The sequence below is a fragment of the Phoenix dactylifera genome, chromosome 2, assembly GCF_009389715.1.
Source record: "Phoenix dactylifera cultivar Barhee BC4 chromosome 2, palm_55x_up_171113_PBpolish2nd_filt_p, whole genome shotgun sequence".
Lineage (NCBI taxonomy): Eukaryota > Viridiplantae > Streptophyta > Magnoliopsida > Arecales > Arecaceae > Phoenix > Phoenix dactylifera.
In genome coordinates, this window is record NC_052393.1 from 18,426,966 (window position 1) to 18,445,344 (window position 18,379).

Here is an 18,379-nt window from a genome sequence, read left to right on the forward strand (position 1 = left end):
AGCAGTAGGAATGACCATACAGGATGGGGTACTGATCCTAGTGGGTTGTAGATAATCACGAAGCGTTCTAATAGGTAAGTCATCTTGAAATTCATTATCTCCCTGATTACTACCATTATCTTCCATTTGAATATTTGAACTTTTATCCCTTGATTCAACTCGAAATAATCTTTTCGTTTTATCCCTTTGCCACAACCGCATATACTGACCAATTAACCAGCCGACTCTTTTTTTTTAATTATTATTATTATTAATTAATTATTTATTTTGTATATATATATATATATTTAGAGTTTTGGATGAGTATGAATATTACCTAAAGCTATGAATATTGACACCCTGCTACTAAAATTATTCACAATCAAACAGTATCAAAGCATAGCACCCTTATTTCTAATGTTTTCCGAAAAATTTCTAGACAGCTCCTAACTGATTTGAAGAGTACACTTAAGCCTCCAATCCGGTCTAATAACCTAGTCGACCAGGGAAGCTCCCAGGTAAGTGGAGGGGTCACGATGCGTATAGCAAAGGTCCCACTTAAAACCCACTTTCCTCGAACAGAAACTGTCTCCCGTCAATCACTTAGAGGGACAAAGCTTGCTACGATTTTAATCTTGCTCTTTTAAAAAGGAAAATTAAACGTAGGATACCCCAAGTATAGGGTGTAGCAAAGTAATATTCTCGGTGAGTCCGAGATCGAATCCACAGGGATTTGACAGTGAACAAAAACTAAAGGCTAAATAATATTCAGATTGACAAAAATATAACTAAGGCATTAGGATTCAGCCTAGCACTTCATCATGCTTTTCTTAAAATCACCTATTAATCATAATAAAATAGATTTAGTCTTATGGGCAGCATTACAGTAATTCTATTTTAAACTACAGGAATTTCTAAGCATCTGATATACCCGGAGGAAATAACAAATCAAAGAAAATATATAAGTTTGAAATAATTTCTTTAAATTTACTGCACCATAAATCAAATCAATAACATTAAAATCCCATTGATGATTAAATGAAATACATGAAGAAAATGCTAGGCTTTTCCTTAGCCTTAGCTAAAAGATATTTAGCTATCCATATGAGATGCAAGCAATTTTATAAAAGGGATTAGCATAAAATAAATAAAATAAACATAAACCCCCTTTTTTTTTGGATTAGGAAACAGAGTACTCTGTTTCCTTTCTTCTTCTCCCGTGGGCTCTCCTCTTCTCTTGCCCGGCTGAGAGGATTGATCCAAAGAGGAGATGCTTCGCTGGTAGATCCTCCCTTGGCCTCTTCCTCCTTCGTCGCACGGCTAGCTGTCCTCTTCTTCTTCCGTCGGCTGGTTCTCCTCTTCTTCCGATGGCTGGTTCTCCTCCACCCGATGGCACACGGCCGGCTGTCCTCTTCTCCTCTCTCCCTCTCTCGCTCGGACTTGGATGGATCTGGCCTCTCCCCTCCTTCTTCTTCTTCCCGAATGGCCTCCTTTTATAGACACTTCACCGGATTGGAGAAGCTGGAACGCTGCTGGAAGCGGATGAGGCGTGGATTTGAATGCTTGGGACTCTTCGGATGAGAATTTGCTTGCTGGGAAGGAAATTTGAAGATGAAACGATCGGATGTTGAATGCGGCTTGGAATTGAAGAGCCGGTTTGCATGTGCTGGGAGGTCCACTGTCGGTTGGGAAGCTGAGATTGAAGCGTTGCTGTTCGTTGGAAGCCACTGGGAAACTCCTCACGCGTGCTCTGTTCGTTGGGGAGTTGCTGAGGTGGGATGCAAGAAAGAGCCAGTTTGGGAGCGGATGAGACACGGGGTGGAGGTCGTGAGATGCCATGCGAACGGCTTGGGACGCTTCAAACGGATGGGGAATGAGATGGTTGGATTGATTCAGATGGCCGAAATTGGATGCTGGGATATTGAATGCGGACGATTTGGTAGCTGTTGGGAAATTTGTTGACCTCGAACTGCCGAACATTGGGTTCAAACCCAGCGTTATTGGGTCTTTTGAATTACTTGCACTTAGACACAAATAAAACATTAATTAATCAATTTTATTAATAAAGATTAGCTCTAATATTAATTATGATAGTATGAAAATTATACTTTTGTACTCTCATCCGGAGCATGTCAGTCAAATGGGTCTTTTCTGTATAAATTAATTGATGTATTATTATGCATATTTCAGATGGTTGTAAATCACATTTATTATATTTTCTGTTTTAATGAATTCATGTAGTTTATGCATACTATGGTAGCAGAAAATGTGACCAAAGAATGGATTTTATGAAAAATTCATTCATAAGGGTTTGGTTATGATGGTTTAGTAATATAGTGATCGTGGAAGGTTATACGCCAATCAAATAGGTGTTATTTCCGCCATGGTTCGTATTATTATTCTCAAAGTAGTCAAACATAAAGTTTGCCCGACTTGATATCAGAATAAAAGGAATATGCGTATAAAGATTATAAAATTCAAGTGCTAAGGATATTTTACTTGTCAATATGGTCCAAGTGGGAGAATGTTGGGATCCCGTCAAGTTGTGGCCCACATTGACAAATGGCGTCAATATGGTCCAAGTGGGAGAATGTTGGATCCTATTTAATTAAACCCTGATCCCGTTTAATTAGAACCCACATCTTGACAAGTGTCCCTTGAATTTCGTAAATCTTGATAATCACAAGGGCATTAAGGTATTTTCACAGCAGTGAAGGGTTACCTTGATGGGGGGTGACTCTTCACGGGTGTAACCACCTGCAGCGTTTGGTCCCTGGAGAGGGCTATAAATAGCCTGTTAGACCCCTTCTCTAAAGCACTCATTAAGAGCTCTCTCTCCAGAAGATCTCTCGCTAATCTTTGTTCAGATCATCGGTGATCGAGGCTGCGCACGCATTCCAAAGTTTAATCCGGATGGATATAGCGACACAAGGTATGATTTATGAATTATTAAAGTTAATCATTCCATCAACAGCTCCATAAAGTTAATGGCATCAAAGATGCCTACCGAAGAGCTAACTTGAGCTTGACATTCACTTAAGGTTCGGTAAATGGAAATAATATTCCCCTTATGTACAACATAGAATGCATTAACATCCTCCATTGACAGCCAAGGATCTACTTCTGGCTGAAACAAACCAGTTATGCATAAAGCAAAGAATAGCTAAACATAAGCTTATCAACAGAAATTTTAATTTATATCCACCAAATACCAACATGCAAATGCCTCGACTATGCTGTAGACAGAGCCAAACAAAGAACCTCCAAGATGATTCATCTTTTGTGAAAAACATTGTCGACCAAACTTATCTCAGTTGGTAGCATCCCACTCGTCAAGGCAGACATCCCAAGTTTGACTCAGGATGATACTCCCACTGTATTTCTCAAGAAAATATTTTTTTGTGAGAATATCAATGAAGCATTTGTGCATCAAATGCAGTTCATCAAAGAGTTTCGATTTGTTATCTTGTTAAGACGAGGGAAATTGAGATTAAAATCATACGAAAGTGTAATTTGATCTAATCAAGGGGTGATAATTTGCAGCTATTTTGAATCTGCTGAAAAGGTATCCATGAAAATGGAATCTCAAAGGTAGTATTTTGTTCGATAAAAAATGGCATACTTTCTAGTAAAACATATTGAACTCCCTCCACTCATTCATCAGCATCCCAGAGAAACAAGTTATGACCTACTGGTCAATTATAAATACAGTATGACAGTACAAGATCAGTATACTATAAATCAAAGCATTTACTGAAAACTGACAAAATATTTACTAAAACATGATTTCTGGAAACATAAAGTTAGAGTGGTATCAGTATAAGTATCCACTTTTTAATTCCTATCAACTACAATTTATAAAAACTTTCTGTTATGGCCACAGCAGACACAAGAAACTCGGATAATAATTATAAAAACAACGCCTATTTTCTTATGCAGATGTCATGGTCAAAAACACTAGCTATACCCCCGATTTCCAATAATGCATTCGAACGATTGTCACTGATTTGATTGGACTTCGTATCCAAGGCCCCATACATGGTCTTACGACTTTTCGGAGACCTAGGGGAAGGGCGGGAAGAGCAATTAAAGTCATTTTTCTAAATTCATCTGTTTCTAAGTATACCCATTCCTAGGGCCCTCGGAGGGTGGTCGGATCACTAGACAAGAGAGGAACGAACTGAACCAATACTCGAAGAGAGAAAACGAGAGTGAAGGTCCTTTTTCTCGTTGACTGGCCCTTGTTGCAAGTTTAGAAGCAGATTTCAATTCTATTCCTTTTTCTTCCTTTTCAGCCAGTCTTTCTTACTTTAAGGATTTCTGGGGAAGGCCGCCTAACTAACTTGAATCATTAATCATATATTTTATTTACGATACCAAGAAATTAGGAAAGCCGTCCCTCTTCCATTCGGAGCAAGCATCGTAATCGTACCGCTATAAAACTTTTCATAGGAGGAAAGGTCTCCTCTACTGTCCATTCGCCTTCCTTGGTGAGTCCGGTTTTCTGTGCTACGTTATTCTTAGATCCAGCGAAATCATTGGTTTCAGAGTCCACTGTCTTTGTTGTCTCAATGAACACAAACCCGATTGTAAACTTTAATGTTTAGAAACCATCCCATCCCCTGATATCCCGAAAGTTCCCGAGAGAATAAGACCGCATTGAGAAAACAAAAGAGCAGATAAAGGAGCAAAGTCCTCTCTTTCAACTCTAGCCATTCTTGGCTTGGTCACATGCAACCATCAAGAAAGAATGGATTGAATTGGACCTAAAAAAGCCATTCAGGTTCTTTTGCAGACCTCGAAATCTCATCGCGAACAATTTGACGCTGCTATCTATTTGATATTGATAGAAGAATATCCTATAAAAGATGGGAAGGGGAGGGGGTTCGGGTGAGAGGCATCAGACGCTAGCTCAGATGATAAGACGTAGCAGCTGTTAGCTTTTAGCTTCTTCAATGTCTTCCCTCTCATAGATGAGGAGACGCGGACGTTAAGACATGTAACAAGAGTTAGATAACAAGATACCCGATACTACATTCTGAGGGCTAACTTCTAAAGCAATCACGGTAAGTTCACTTCGGGAATCAATACAATAAGATCTAATTTTTTTTGGAATTTGAAATAATGTGATGGGCGAACGACGGAAATTCGCTGCTTTTCCCAGGCCGGAGAAGGGCAACACATTAATAGGTTGGTTAATTGCCCACAATATCTCAAAGTCGCTTGATGGCCGAAGCACTCCCAAGGCGGCGTTGGAAATCAAGACCAGCTCAGAGAATCACTGGAGAGAGCTCAGAAAGCGAAAACACAAAGGCTCCGGCTGAGATCGCCGGATAGGTGGGAGAGCCGTGCTTCTCCACGCCCAACGAGATGCGCACTAAAATATGTCTATGGTTAACTAATTGCCTAGCTCCAGGAATGGTCGAAGCCATACCCAATCGAAAAAGGATGTTATATTCCATTCTTTGGTCTGTAAAATCCCTACTCTTCTTCTTTTTCTTAGCCGTCAATGATTAGCCTGTCCCCAGCCCAAGTTAAGTATAAACAGTCCGATTTTGATCTGAATTGTCTGCGGAAAGAAATTGTGGGCCCCAGGAATGGGTATACTTAGAAATAGAAGTCAATCCTGATTTCCGGTTAGTAGGATGGAGCTATACGCAAGCCAATGCCAAGTGCTTTGACTTTTTAAAAAAAAGAGGTTTCAATCTCAGGCCTTATTTCTTTGGGGATGAGAGGAGTGCTCTCTGAACTCACTCGATAATCGGGCGTTAGAGCGATCCCTGCCGCTACCGATTTCGGGTCTATTAGTTGCTTCTTCCCTAGTCTCCATAGCTAAATGGCGATACCCCCTGCAGTTACCTCTAAAAGGAATGATCTCGGGCATCAATCTAAAGAGAGTTTGCCACCATTCTCTTTCTTTCCTCAATCGTTCCGACCTTGAGTCAAAACAATCTCTATACTCTTCCAGCAATTCTCAAGTCGTAGCCCGTCACCGTCTATCGAGCAGGGTGGGGAAGAGGAATCGACGAAGAATCCAGTCATCAGTCTGCAGGGAATAGGGTAGGTTATATATAAAGTGAGATTGAAGCAAGAAGATCTCCGATGAAGAAGCTCCGGGAGGAGAGGGATGTCAAGGGATTGCTGAGACCTCAGGTAGCAGAACATTTATGTGGCACGGCCGGTGTACCTCCAAAGATGGGTTATTCAGGGGTTGAAAGTTTAGATTTACCTATTTTTTTCAATTAAATAGCTCAAAAATAGGTGGAGTTCGCGTGGATAGAGGACGTCGTGCACGGACGAAAGATCATTGATAGCAGAAGAGTACGCTAGCTAGCTAGCGTAGCCTGAAAACACTTGCTAGGCTACGACGTTCGCCTACTTTGATAGGCAACGCATTGCAAGCAAATATCCTTTACGGGTCCTTTTCTTTCTTTTCCTTGGGTGTAGTGTCACACCCGTCTCCTATAAGACTCTCAAGGGGTGATGAGCCATCCGCAATATGGTAGCAGTAAGCGCGCGTACTCCTTCTGCGAGACTCCATCCAAATCCGCATACTTCTTCAGTCGAATGCTCCTCTGGGCAAAAGGAAGAATCATTAATCCTTAATGTAACTAGATAAGGTAACAAATGTTATTCACACGCGGAAGACAGTGAGCTAGGTTAGTTAGCGAGCTCCTAACTAACCTAGCGAACGGAACAGGAACTCTTTTCGTTTAGGGCGAATGCGGCCTAATTTATAAGGCGAGAGCTAAAACCCATGCAGTCTGAAATCTGTATCCGAAGGGGACAGACTTGTCGGCAACCAACTTCACTCCAGTTGGTTCGGATAGGCTGCGACCTTACATGAATTGAATAGATGCATTTCACGGAATTCTGAAATTCCGCTTCGACACCCTCTCGAAGAAGTGGTTCTCAAACCGGAACCAGAACTCTTGGATCAGCCCGACATTGACGGGGGGTAAAGGATGCTAGGCTTTTAGCTCTGTTAGATCGTTAGCTCATTCGCTCGCTGAAATTCTGGAAAACCGGATTTCAGAGTATAGGAATATTCCCCCTGAGGGGGACGTGTTCTTCATGTAGCCTTCAGACCGAATGAGTTCAGAAGTAGCTGCTCTCCTAGCTGCACAAGCACACCATGGGCACCCATTCTCAACCACCTGTTCAGGCTGCTGAAGGAAACTAACCAAACCAAGCGAGGAGTAATCGAATGTTGTTCGACTTTCTAGAGCATTTAGCTGCAGTGGTTGCTGTTGAAACTGACATTCGAACGGTTGACTCAGTAAAGTTGACCGTCTTCCATGCGTAGCTGTGCCCGGCCGAGGGGACTTTTTCCCCAATGAAATGACCCAAGCCACCACACAATGCAAGGCTAGTGGTATCAGTTGAGTGAATCGGTCGAATCTTGCCCACCAAGCGAGCCCTTTAATTCAATTCTTCATTCTTTAATTAAGAATTAATCAAATCTCCGAGGTACCTGCGAATGCTTATGGATGGAAACTGGCCATCCGCCGAGAGTTTCGGGTTTAATACCGATATTTTAGCAACAAATCATTTCGACAGAGAAAGTACGATCTGCTTAGATTTCCAACAAGTCTCTCTTTTTTTGGGGGTAGCAGACAAAGAATAAAAAAAAAAATGCTTTCGTCCATCTGGCCTAGTCGAAGATTTCGAAATACGACTTTTTTAACCGTATAGTTCCAGCGCCAAAGCCGTCGAAAGGTAACTGATGCAAAGAAGGAAAGGTAACTGATGCAAAGAAGGAGCTGTTCAAGTGAGCTTATTAGTGGCACGCTTTCGAATCGGTGAGCAGTTCAGTAAGCAAAGTAGTTCGGGTGAGGAGGGTTTGGCGAAGATTTGTTCCACTTTTGGAAGACCTTGTGTTATGTCACCAGATCTCGATTTTTCATATACAAATGTAACTAATGTATCTCCTTCGTAAAGGATTTCTCAGGAAAAATCAGACTTCCGCTTAAGTCCCAGTTTGAGGCGGTCATTAATGAATTCTTCCTTTCAGTTCTCTTCGATGAAAAGGGGGGGGGGGGTACCCCCACAGGAATGGAATACCTTTTCCTCTTCCTTTGACTGCTTCTTTACTGCTCAAGCGCATCCTCTAGTTCTGGTTCCACCTTGTTGAAGATTTGGTGGTGCTACCCGAAGACTTAAATGAATAGCCATTGCTGTTAAGAACAACCGAGAGGCCGCCTAGCTCGTTATTCTTTGAGATCTGGCTCCCCCTAGTGAGTCCATTGATGAAAAGCCAAATGCTTTGATTCTGGATGTCCTCCTCCCCGAATCTGCCAATCCTATCTTTCGATCTGGAGATCGAACTAAGTGAAAGTCCGAGTATTCAGTCCAGGAGAGTTTGGTATGAAAAGTTAGAGAGTCTCTCTGTACCAAATAAGACCTTTCCAGATGCAGGATATTTATCGGATGGGCTGTCTATTTCACCAGAATAGTCATCTGTCACACTGGTGGTACTTCTTGTTGAATTAAAAGATTGGATTAGTCTTTCTGTACCCACCCGCCATCCCTGTTTGAGAGTGATTAAATATCAATAGGGGAATTTGTCGAACGAACCGCACTCCTTCGTATATGTCAGGAGTCTATTGATGAAAAGGGGCTGGGGAAAGCTTGAACCCAATTTCTACAGTGATGGATATAAGCACAATTGAAATTCCTGGGGAGTTATACATTTATGTATTGATAAGACCATTCACTATTTCTTGAAGCTCGATCTCCCCCCCAGATAAACCATATAGCCAAGATAAACCATGAACCAGAATAGAAGAGCTTGCCCCACCCATGAGTAGACCAGCCCCTCTTTTCGGTGATGACTTGCCGCGGGAAAACGGCCCATATCCCGGTGGGGATGCCGGGATACGACCCTGCCCTAGCGACCGATTGCCAGAATACCTTCTCCCTCTTGGCAACTGGCTAAAAAAAAGGGGGGAACTTTTCCCATCTTACTTCTCTTTGCAATTTTCCGCTTTCTTGCCTCCTTCCACACGGAAGGATCATGGGGTTCTCCCAAAATCGACGTACTTCCTTATTTATTTATTTTTATTTTTCTTTTTTTATTGAAGGACCCAGACAAAGAGCCATCTTCAAACCAATACTTGAAAATCATTTCCACATAATTCAAAACACATAATTTGAGAATGTTGGGAGCATGACATAAACGCCTCCTAAAGTGATATTCTAGTGGAAATTGTAACAAGCATAGCAGTAGTGATGTAGGCAGCATCGTAAGTGTGTTACATCTAGAGATATTTTGGTGGAGACAGGTATGCAACAGAAACTGTACAAGTCCATGCCCAAGTAAAGAATTAGACATATCACACTCCTCATTAATTTTCCCCTCAAATGGATGGTGCTTGATGTAACTGGGGAAAGATGTGCTGAAGTTTGTAATTTCTATAAAACTATATATTTTGTTGTTGAAGTTGGGATGATTTATGATGCTAAATACTAGCTAAAAACTTTTTTTTATTGAAGTCGTATATATAATAATATAAAGCAGTTCAAATCAGTTGGTCGAGAGAATTTACTAGAGTATCTTAGTGCAAATCCTTCACAAATTTGCTTGCTTCTTCATTGTAATGCATGCTAAATTTACGGTATGCTGCACCATCCTGCCGGAATGCCATTGGCATGGACATGATAAGCAGTAATTCAATACCTGGTAGATTATTCCAATTCAGATAAAAATAGAAGCCTATATTTAGACACTGGAATTGTGCAAGGAGGTAGCAAGAGCAAAGGCATAATGTGCTGCCCTAACTAACAAAGGAATTGATACATGCTAGTTCAATCCTTGATTTATAGCGATATGTAACATCGACATATGTATCTAGATGTTAATTTGTGTGAGCGTAGAAGGGCTAGAGAAACTCTCAAAAGGTGAAGAGACACAAGAACACCAAGTGCCAAAAGGCAAGAATGAAATAAATCAGGGGAAGCAACCAATGACTTGAGTGACCCTAGAGAGCTCTAAAGCCATAAAAGACAAATGGAAGCGACCTTGGAGAAACAATGCAAAAGAAGTAGACAAGGAAATGGACACCTCCAACTGGTGATATGGTGAACAAATCCAAGAAAACTGATTAGACAAGGTCAAGTGAGAGAATTACAAGGATGGAAATCTGAACCTATATTGAGCAGATATAGTTTAATCAGGATGGAATGACTCGAAAAAGGGCAAAAATGAGTAGGTACAAACGTAACCATAAACATCAAGCCTTGTCTTACTACCATTACTGATCCCGAGCCCTCATGAAAAAGGTGGTGGTTTGACAATCGGTTGACAGCCAGCCATCAAAGGCATGTAAAAATTATGAAATTAAACTAGTGGCTATGATGTAAACATTTCTATAAAAGCCACAAAATAAGGGAAGAGCATCATAGTAGAAGTGACAGAAGACCATTTGGAACCAAAATGCCCTTATCAACCCCTAGCATCACTCAGTTACAAATAATACTAGAATATAATACATGACATTGTTTGTATTAAATAGAGAACCTTTTAAGCACAACTTAAAATGGAAATCAGTACATACAGGAATGAGCAAAAGGCTTGTACACTTGGAAAAGTCAATAAGCTCTCCAATGATGAAAGGTCCTTGTTTGCTGAAGTTCTTTAGTTTTTGAATGTGAGTTTGTGAGATACTGGGCTGAAGCCGGCAGCCCCAGCCGACTTCAGCTCAACACCCCTTTTGGAAGGGGCGGAACAGGGGATCGCAGACGCGATCCCCTCCGACTTCTCCGGGCACGAGGACGCCGCTACACCGCGGCGGCACCGCGGAGGGTCCGCGTCCACCCCGCGGCCGCAAGAGAGGCCATTGATCTCGCCCCACCGCCGTGAAAATCGCGGCGGGGAGCCGTTGAAATGGGGCGATAAAACCCCCATCTTCCTCTTTGTAAGAGCACCTCCGAGCCCTCCTCCCTCTCATCCGTCTCCTCCGCTTCCTCTCCCTTCTTCCTCTTCCTCTCCTCCCTCTGTTCTTGCCTCCCAAGAGACCGGCGAGCTCTCCCGGCCGAGTATCGTCCGAATCTCCTCACGGCCTTCCCCTGTTTCTGGATCTACCTCCTCTTCGAAAAGCACCGCCGCCACCGCCGCTTGACCACCGGATCGAGCACCGTCGGTCGAGATCTTCCTCCCACTGCCTCTGCCACCACTGGTAAGCCCTCTCTTGCCTTGATTCCATGCCAAATAGCATGTTTTTTCTCCTCTGCATCGGCCCACACCGAGACCATTCTCGGTTCTTCCTCAACGTCGGCCGCCGCAGCAGCCACCGGCTGCCACCATGGCCGGCTGACCGTCGACTGGACGACGGCCTCCGACCACCCAGGCCGGCCACCCCGCCGGCCCCCCCTCTCTCTCTCTCTTCCGTCTCTCCTTCTTCCCCTGTCTGTGGCTGGGGGTTTTGGGGAAGGAGGCCCATCACGGGCCAAACTGGGCCCGTTGGGCCCTATCCATTGCAGGCCCAACTTGGCCCAGTCCAGTCCGGTTGGGCCCAGTTGGGCAGTACCTTTGTGGGCCCAACTTGGGCCCAGTTCAGATCCGAACCCGAAACAAAAAAAAAAAATTTCGAAACCCAGTTCAGACCCGAAACCCGAAATCCAGAATCCAGTTCAGATCCGAAATCCGATCCGAAACCCAGTTCAACTCTGAACCCGAACCCGGAGCCCGAACCCGAACCCAAAACCCGAAACCCGAAATCCGAAATCCAGAATCCGAAATCCGAAACCCAGTTCAGACCCGAAATTCGAAATCCGGAATCCGAAACTTGAAACCCAGAACCCGAAATCCGAACCCGTTTGGCCAGTAAATGAAATTTTACAGTTAAGCCCTTGATAGTATATTATTGCACAAAAGAGCCTTCTGTAATTTATGTTTGATCCCTAAGAAAGATTTATTACATAAAGGTCCCCAACTATATTTATTTAGTCCATTCAAGCTTTATAGAATAGTATTCTGTAATTAAGTATTAGTCCCTGCAATAAATTTTATTGTATAAATGAACCAATTAGAAGCCAACCTTGGGGGCCCTATTTAGCTGGGTCTATGCGGGCCCATTGGGCCGTGTTCGATATGGGCCCTATCGGGCCATGCCCATTATGGGCCAACTCTGGGCCCTGTTGGGCTGTGTCCAATAGAATTATTTTTGGATTTTGCTTAGTTCTGAAATTAACAAGGAATTAATTAAATTTAAACAGGTGAACCTTATCCGCCTATCTGAAGCAGGGGTTAAGCGAGAAGAGGTAAGTGACTTAATACTTCAAGTGTGATTTTCAAATAAATAGATTAAATTCTGAAATATGTTTTGTATTTAGTAAAATGGGTCTGGCATGTTAAATTTCATTTGAAAATTATGCTCTGAAATCCGTAAACTATGACTGAAAAATTTATGAAATCTGTTTTTATATATATATATTCTCAGCATGGCTATGATCTGTTCTGTTCTGTTCTGGCCCCGCCAATGGGGATTATACGTTGGACTTGTCGACTTGTAATCTGTGAGGAACCGGTTTCGACACCGCGCCACCGGTGATTAGAATAGTGGTTTTTGGACACCGTTTCCACCGGTGACTAACAATAGTGGTTTCTGGCACTCTGTGCAACCCATGCCACTGGGTTACGTGGCCGTGGCCTATTATGTTGAGATTCTGGTATAAGAGTTTTTGGAAAAATGATAATAAGTTTTGAAAACAACAAAACGATGTTATTTATGATTTATTCCAGACATTATCCTATATTTTGATCTGATATGCTCTGACCCCACTCTGGGGTATTTTGTTGCTTACTGAGCTAGTGTAGCTAATTATTCTGTTTTCTTCATTTTTCAGATCCAAAGGCTTGATCGCACGGGATTGGGGAGTGCATTAGATTTTCCGACGATTCCTTCAGTTATTAGTCCTTTAGTTAGATTGATGAAAGTATTTGACTTACGTAAGCATTTGTTATTTGAAATTTTGTAAAACCGCTTTTGAACAATTTAAATAATTATGTCAGTTTTGAATATTTGTATCTGCTTTGATATGATCCGATGCCTTGCACGCCTGTGCGGCCCGCCGTGCGGGCGTGCAGCGTCTGCCGCGCCTCGGGCTCGGGGCGTGACAGAGTTAATGGATTTTCTAGTTTTTCTTCTCTTCTCTCTCCTAAAGGGCAATGGATTATGGAATTCTATGGTTACTATAAGATTAGGTAATTAGGATGCATATATTTGGTAAACAAACTACCTACCAAGTTAGAATTATTTGAAATGCCCAAAAAATTAATATGTTTGAAATTTATAATTTATCTAATCAATAATATAATTAAAATTAAATTGAATTACAAAAGGTTTAGTTAAGGCATGTGGCTTTTATTCCTTTCACCTAAAGATGAATGTAGAAACAACAATTTCAACTCATAACAAATTTGAGAATAGGATCAAAATATAAGAATCAAACTGTCTAATACCTACAAGATAACTTTGCGTCTTTTTTTAATAAAATATGTATATGTTGTATGGATATGATATCTGTTGCTGGAATCTGGATCCGGGGGCGGCCGTCGGCTGAGGAGGAGCTCCGGTGGGAATCGGCGAGCGGCGATCCGGCGGGGCGCGATGTCCTCGGGAGACCTGCAAAATGCCGGTGGCCGAGGTTCCTGGCGCCGGCCCTCCGATGCCTAAGTCAGAGGGGGGCTTAATTTTGGAGAAGGAGAGGGACTGTATGTAGAAGTCTCAAGCCCTTTCTTGGGAGGAAAAAGACTCCTTTTTTATAGGAAGAGTGGTAGGGTTATCTGTGATGTGACTGGACGAATTAATGGGTTACCGTCACGATTGGACGTGGGCGTGTGAAGTAATAAGTTGCCGTGGATGGCCCGTTTCCATCATGGGAGGAGATGGCCTGTAGCCAGAGCTTGCTTGTAGCGCGCAGTGCGATACATTCTTGGGAATGGTGAGGCGTTGACAGTCGTAGCAGGGTATGGTCCTTGATTGATATGTCATGGCGTGGCCGGCAAGTAGAGCATGGTGTGGTGAGGCTGCTGCAGGGCATAGCCGCAGCATATAGACGACGAGGTCGGCCTTCTGAGGTCAGCTCGGCCTTCTGTGCTCGACCTTCTGAGCTCGGCAGCCTTCTGTGCTCGGCAGCCTTCTGGTCTCGGCCTGCTGTGCTCGGCCTTCTGAGCTCGGCAGCCTTCGGAGCTCGGCAGCTTTCTGGTCTCGGCCTGCTGTGCTCGGCCTTCTGAGCTCGGCAGCCTTCTATGCTCGGCAGCCTTCTGGTCTCGGCCTGCTGTGCTCGGCAGCCTTCTAGTCTCGGCCTGCGGAGCTCGGCAACCTTCTGTGCTCGGCCTTCTGAGCTCGGCAGCCTTCTGAGCTCGGCAGCTTTCTGGTCTCGGCCTGCTGTGCTCGGCCTTCTGAGCTCGGCAGCCTCTGGTCTCGGCCTTCTGATTTGGGTGCTTTAATTTGTGGGTGGTCCATTTTTCCCCCCAACACTACCCCCCGACTTCCGAGTTCGAGCTGCTTTTTGGCTCGGACGAAGGAAGTAGTCCAGTCGTCGATCATCCTGTAATATAGCCAAATGTATATGGAGATGTGCGTGCCAAGTAGGGTGTACCTCTCATGAAGTTGGAGTTCAAGTACTTCAGGTCGACTCAGCAGCCTTCTTTGGCTTGTGGTCGACTCAGCAGGGTGCCCCCACTCAGATGAGGGCGTGTTGTCGTAGGAGACATCGAACGACATTGACATGGCGTCGAATGTCGTCGAGTGGAGTCGAGTGTCGTTGAGTGGCGTCGAGTGTCGTCGAATGGCGTCGAATGGCGTCGAATGTCGTCGAATGGCGTCGAATGTCGTCGAAGGACGTCGAATGGCGTCGAATGTTTTCGAATGTCGTCGAATGGCGTCGAAAGTCGTCGAATGTCGTCGAAGGGCGTCGAATGTCGTTGAAGAGCGTCGAATAGGCGTCCCGAGCTTAGTCGGGGCATCATTGGAGACACATACAGGAGACGGATTTCGTCCGTTGGCGATCGTGCGCCCTTATTCGGAAAGGGGCGATGTTGGAGATAGAGATACCCGTAGGTCGTTTTTTGGATTCTCCGACCTCGAAATAAATAAAATATTAAAATTATTTGAAGCCAAAGTGGCATTCTGTACCTTTTGGAGATATTTTGATAGCTTCCGAACTTCGAAGTCCCTCGGCAGCCTGCATGAGCTCGGCCTGAATGAGCTCGGTATCCTTCTGTGCTCGGCCTTGTGAGCTAGGCAGCCTTCTATGCTCGGCCTTCTGGTCTCGACCTTTTGGTCTCAGTCTTCTGTGCTCGGCCTTCTGAGCTCGGCAGCCTGCATGAGCTCGGCAGCTTTCTGTGCTCGGCCTTGTGAGCTAGGCAGCCTTTTGTGCTCGGCCTTGTGAGCTAGGCAGCCTTCTGGACTATTAGAGGATTTAACTTCATAGTACTTTCTTGGGGTGGAATCTCCTGTGAATCTAGCCAGAGGAGCACTCATCCTTTGGAAAACATACAAAATAAGGCATCAGCCGAGCTTTCATTATATACTAAAATCCTCTTTAAAGCCTTGCAATGATGAAGAAAATAGCTACAGCGTCGTCATAAAGAGGGCTCAACACTCTTTTGGTCTTCATCGGAAAAGGAGATGACTTTCGTAGTGCATGGATGCTTTGAGGAAGCTCCTTCTTCCGAGCTCGATGCTTCAGGCGCCACTACTCGCCCGCCCTCTGATGATATTATTGATGCCCGCGAGAGCTCAGTTGTCATCCCGCTCCTCACACGGTACTAGGTTTTGTTCCTCAGGCTCTCTCCTGTAGGCATGATCACGGACAAAACAACTCAACCGACCTCGGCGGACAAGTGCCTCGATCTCATCACGGAACTCGTAGCAATCCTCCGTATCATGGCCGCGATCTCGGTGGAAGCGGCAGTACTTTTTCGAGTGCTTCTGCGACTCTGTCGGACGCATTCTCAATGGAGGTCGGAGGTAGCCCTGACCCTCAATCTCCATGAGGATCTCTGCTCGGGTGGATGTGAGAGGAGTGCACGTCTGAAATTTTTGGAGGGGAGACCCCGGGCGAGCTAGGCTCTTGGGCCAAGGAGGCTCTTTCTCATGCCAGGGAAATCTGCTACTTGGTTGGGAGTGCTCCTGGTGCTTCTTCTGCATCTTGGCAGGTTGTTCGGCTGCCTCCCGCTGAGAGGCCATGGCTTCCTCAGCCTTGGCGTACTTGCGCGCTCGGGCCAACATTTCAACAAAGTCGGTGGGGAAGCTCTTCTCGATGGAGAAGAGAAATTTGTAGGACCGAGCTCCAGTCTTCAATTCCGACATGGCGATTGACTGGTCGAGATCGCGAACCTCCCATATGGCCGAGGTAAAGCGACTGATATAGTGTTTTAAGGATTCTCCCTCCTTCTACTTGATGGCGAAGAGGGAGTCTGAGGTCCGGCGCTGACACCGGCTAGCGGCAAAATGGGTGGCGAGCTGCCTGCCCAGCTGTTCAAAGGAGAGAATCGAGCTCGGCTTTAATCCAGAGAACCAAAGACGAGCTGCCTTGCGGAGAGTTGCTGGGAAGGCTTTGCAGAGTAGAGCGTCTGTGGCTCCTTGGAGTGTCATAAGGGCCTTGTAGCTCTGCAAATGATCCAGAGGATCGGATGAGCCATCATATGGCTCAATCTGTGGCATCTTGAACCTCTGGAGGATTGATTCATCCATGATCCATTGAGGGAACGAAGACTCTGTTGTAAAGTCAAGGTCGACGTCTCGCTTTGGGCCTTGGTCTTGAAGCATTTATATCTACCGCTCCAAGTTCTCGACCTTTTTGCCGAGCTCGGGTGGGGCTCCTGTTGCAACTTGGCATGGGGTAGACCCCGCCTCAGATGGATGCTCCTGTACGCGAGGCGTCAGGCTTCGGCGCGAGCTTTCAGGACAATGGATGTGTGACAAGCCCTCCCAGCTTGGGAGTCGAGCTCGGTGGGAGCTTCGGTGGTGGCGACGTTCTACAGAGAAATGACATCGCGAGCGGCGTCTTAAGGACTTATGCTCGTGAGGAGGAAGTAGAGGTTGGTCTTCTGCTTGCTGTAGGCCTTGAACGGCCGCAGTGAGTGCTTGGACTTGTTGAACAAGCAGGTTGAACTGCTCTGGTTGAACTTGGGGAACTGGATCCGCCGGAGGCCTTTGTGATGGGTTCTGGATTGAGTGTCCAGGACTTGGTACGCGATGCCGGGAGGCGTTAGAGGCTCCCTTACTCCTTAGCTTCATGGCCACGACTCGGGCCTTTCCTCTAGCGCCAACTGTTGCTGGAATTTGGACCTAGGGCGGCCGTCAGCTGAGGAGGAGCTCCGGTAGGAATCGGCGAGCGGCGATCCGGCAGGGCGCGACGTCCTCGGGAGACCTGCAAAATGCCGGTGGCCGAGGTTCCCAGCGCCGGCCCTCCGATGCCTAAGTCAGAGGGGGGCTTAATTTTGGAGAAGGAGAGGGACTGTATGTAGAAGTCCCAAGCCCTCCCTTGGGAGGAAGAAGCCTTCTTTTTTATAGGGAGAGTGGTAGGGTTACCTGTGATGTAACTGAGCGAATTAATGGATTACCGTCATGATTGGACGTGGGCGTGTGAAGTAATGAGTTGCCGTGGATGGCTTGTTCCCATCATGGAAGGAGATGGCGCGTAGCCAGAGCTTGCTTGTGGCGCATAGTGCAGTACATTCTTGGGAATGGTGAGGCATTGACAGTCGTAGCAGGGTATGGTCCCTGATTGATATGTCATGGCGTGGCCGGCAAGTAAAGCATGGTGCGGTGAGGCTGCTGCAGGGCATGGCCGCAGCTTATAGACGACGAGGTCGGCCTTCTGAGGTTAGCTCGGCCTTCTGTGCTCGGTCTTCTGAGCTCGGCAGCCTTCTGTGCTCGGCAGCCTTCTGGTCTCGGCCTGCTGTGCTCGGCCTTCGGAGCTCGGCAACCTTCGGAGCTCGGCAGCTTTCTGGTCTCGGCCTGTTGTGCTCGGCCTTCTGAGTTCGGCAGCCTTCTGTGCTCGACAGCCTTCTGGTCTCGGCCTGCTGTGCTCGGCCTTCTGTGCTCGACAACCTTCTATGCTCGGCAGCCTTCTGGTCTCGGCCTGCTGAGCTCGGCAGCCTTCTGTGCTCGGCCTTCTGAGCTCGGCAGCCTTCGGTACCGTCCGGTTTGGTACGGTACGACATACCATGATTATAACCCTAAACCTAATAGAGTGAGAGAAAGAGAGAGAGGGAGCAGAGGGACTTACCAGTGACGGCCGACATTGTCAGCGAGTGGCATCCGACAGCATAGGTACCTTCAAAGGCAGTCCGAGGAGCGAGTGGATAAGAAAGGGCCTCGAAGGCTCTCAAACCATAGAATGGGTGGGGTGGAAGGCATTTTATATATGAACTAACTTGAGCAGC